Source organism: Brassica oleracea, chromosome C6, assembly GCF_000695525.1.
Source record: "Brassica oleracea var. oleracea cultivar TO1000 chromosome C6, BOL, whole genome shotgun sequence".
Classification (NCBI taxonomy): Eukaryota; Viridiplantae; Streptophyta; class Magnoliopsida; order Brassicales; family Brassicaceae; genus Brassica; species Brassica oleracea.
In genome coordinates, this window is record NC_027753.1 from 21,338,631 (window position 1) to 21,342,382 (window position 3,752).

A 3,752-nucleotide genomic window follows, 5' to 3' on the forward strand; every position below is an offset into this window, starting at 1 on the left:
TCCGTCGGAATATACCGACGAACCAATATCCGTCGGTATATACCGGCGAACAAATATCCGTCGGTATATTCCGACGAACCAATGTCAGTCGGTATATTCCGACGCCCAGAGTTCGTTGGAGTATACCGAGGAACCCACTAAGTCGGAATTGTCCGAGGAACGTTCTCTGTCGGTACATAGTTTTTCCGATGAACTCTGGTCTCGTGTGTCCGCATCGTAATATCGTCGGAAGTTCGTCAGAATGACGTTTCTCGGTATTCGTCAGAAAGTCGTCGGAATTTCTTTGACGAAATTCCGACGATTTTTTTTTCCGACAAAACGATACCGACAGACAGGTTCGTCAGAAATTTGTCGGAATCGGTCTATTCCGACGAATTTCTGATGATTTCGGCCATCGGAATCCCCCTGTTTTCTTGTAGTGACAAATCATTAGGTTCCACAGAGAATAAACTTCAACTTTAGACAAGTAGGGATGAAAACTTCAGCTCTTCTTTGGTCTTGACAATGGGAATACATCCCGTGGGCGCAACTGCAGCTCCACAAACAATCGTCCTGAACTTGGACAGTCCATACACCGGACAAAAAAAAAACGGACCTAAAGATTTAAGCGTTCAACTAGAACTTCTCCGTAATGGTTAAACTATAACCAAAGTATTCCAAACTATGGAATATAAAACAAGACATCTTGAGAAGTTCTAAACTATAGAATAATCTCTAAAAAAAAAAAAATCCAAACTATGGAAAACAACACCTTGAGATATTCTAAACTATAGAATAAATCTCAAACAAAATTAACCCATATGAAACCCACAAACCCTTAAACACCATTAAACCTCTCTTTAATTCTTGCACTCACCGGCCACGTACCCAAAACAAAACCCCACTAACATTAATAAAAACCAAACCCTAAATTTAGTTAGAGATCACGTGAATCATTACTTCAAGCGTATGTTGCTTCACCTCATCATCATCTGGATCGTCTTCGTCTTCATCATCGTCAACACCACCGATGACTACCATTATCAATGCAGAAGCTTTAGTTTTGATCTACAAAGATCGACTGCTCTGATACCATGTAAAGTATAATAGAATATGATATATTATTGTGTTGTGTTTGATAAAAAAATACAATATGCATATATATAGTGGTAACATTAACATAATGTTAACGATAGATAATGTTAACTTTCTAAACACTTAATGTAAATATGCTAGAATATCTTGAGATTAACTTGTTCTTCAAGTCTTTCCTTTTAGTTTTGATGGGCTTCATGGGTTTCACAGGCTTCACAGTCTTGGTCCGTAAGATACACATCTTCCGGCCCAACATATCTCTAATATGTTGTTGTGATTTCAAGTATAAGATCAAAAGTTATAGGTCTTCGCCGCTTCAGATCAGTGAAGACTAGAGCAGTCATGATGTCCTAAAGAATTTATTCTTCTTTGCTCTTGTTCTTGCCGGCGGTTGGAGGCTCTTCCTGTCTTCAACGTTTGTGTGTGGTGTAATTGGTGAAGCAACGAGGCGCATGGGCTGGTGGGATCTCGTTTGTGGAACCACTGGAGTCTCCCTTTAGGGTTTTAGCTGTTCAAGGATGGTGGCGGAGCCCATATGATTTCTTCTGATAGAAGTTATTATCACCAGCAGTGAAGTGTGTTGTTCTTTTCTTCCTCTCGCTCGGATGAACAAGTGTCGGATGTATGACTAACGACGACCACCAATCTTGCATTCTACATCCTTCTTTTCTCGTCTCTGAGCATGGATTTCTTCACAATGACGTGCGGCTGATCTTCCGAGTCAGTGGCAGAGCCATAAATATTTTCGACGGAATCATAATATACAAATTTAATATATATACATATTGTTATTATAGAAATATTTGAAAAAATAATAATGGGGGCATACGAAAATTTATATATAAATTAATGGGGTCAAATGTTAAATTTTAACTAAATATCATAGTAATTTTAGAAAAATACACTAAAAAATTTCGTTTTCCTATTTTTCTGGGGTCACCTAACCCCACAAGCTCCTCTATACCTCCGCCCATGTCTCAAGGCATGTTGGCTCTTTCTCCCTATTTGGTGATCTTTGGTTGTTGGCGCTTCCCCTCTCTCTGGTGTTGGCAGTGACTCTCGGTCGGTGTCCCTAGGTTTATGTTGGGCAGTTGCATTAGCCGACGTGGTGGACGTTTCTGTGCAGATTTATCAGCCAACATAGTATATTGTATCCTTTTGATTTTGGGCTTGTAATCACCAGATTTGTTGGGTTTTAGTTTATCTTTCTTTTCGAATTTATGTGATTTTTGTGCAAGTTTGTAATTTTTTCAGGAAAAAAAGAAAATTAAAAAAAAAAGTGGCAAAAGAAAAAAGCAAAAATTATCTTAGATAACTGTTTTTGTTTCGTAGCAAAAAAATCATAAGGTTTTTAATTTTATGTTATTAATATTGTTTTGGGGTAGTGAATTTTCTAATATTATCATCTCATTTATTTTTTGGTACCTAATGCAATATTAAATTTCTATGATATCATCTTTGAAAATTTTATATCATCAAATTGAATGTTTAAATCTTTTAAGAATTAAATTAGTTATTGATAAAAAATATTATTGAAAACTAAATATTTATAGTAATTAAAAATAATTTGGTATTGTGTATAACTTTTGTTTTCTGTTGTCTTCTAAAATTATTCACTATAGTGTTATAAAAATACCTTCTAAACTAGATTACGGTTAGTAAAACTACAATTATATCTTAAATTTTAATGTCCTAAATTAGTTCATCAATAAATAACCATTGATTTGTTAAATCAATACTATTAAATAAGGAACATGCCCAATTGATAAAAGGTTGTGTATATTCATTTTATTTAATGGTTAGTTATTATTCTCTTTATATATCAATATCCAGTTTTATTTATAACTTCTATTTGAGTCCCCTAATTTTCGGATCCACTTGAGTCAAAATCTACGGTTTCATACAACAATCAATATAAGTAATCACTAGATTTTTCACCCGCACATCCGTGCGGGTAGATTTTCATTTTATAAATATATAATGGATATCATCGCAAAACTTTAAAAGATATTTACATTTTAGTGTTATGTATTGTGTAAATCTATAATGTTATTGGTTATGTTTCTTATTCGATATTATTAATGTATAATGATTTGTTTTATATATTTTACTTTATTATTAATTGTTATTCTATAATAATATGTTTTCGAGTTTGGTAAAATAAATTCATAGTATGAAATAAAAAAATTGAGAATCTCCTTCATTTTTTCTAATTTTTACAGACTTCTTTTAATAAAGAAGATATAGAATATAATTATAAAATTTGAAAAATAGCATACACTTTTATTTTAATTTTTTTTATAATAAAATTTTATTTAAATTAATGTATAATAGTGTATATTATTAATTACGAAATTAATCAATGGTATTAATTTAAATAAAATATTTTAATTTTTTAGAAAGATTTTATTAGATTTTTTTTCAACATTTTGTTATAACTAAAAATAGAATTTAAATTTACAGTTAAAATTGGTTTATTATTAATATCTTTATATATTGAATAAATTAATATAAATAATTAAATAAATGTAATTAATGAAATAGACCTAATAAAGCTAGTATGACCTTTTTATGGTAGATAAAAATGGTACTTCTCTTTTAATAGAGAAGATATTAAACATGTTTGACAACAATATAATTGACATCAATTTTTTCACCCTATAACCTAACCTCGATTC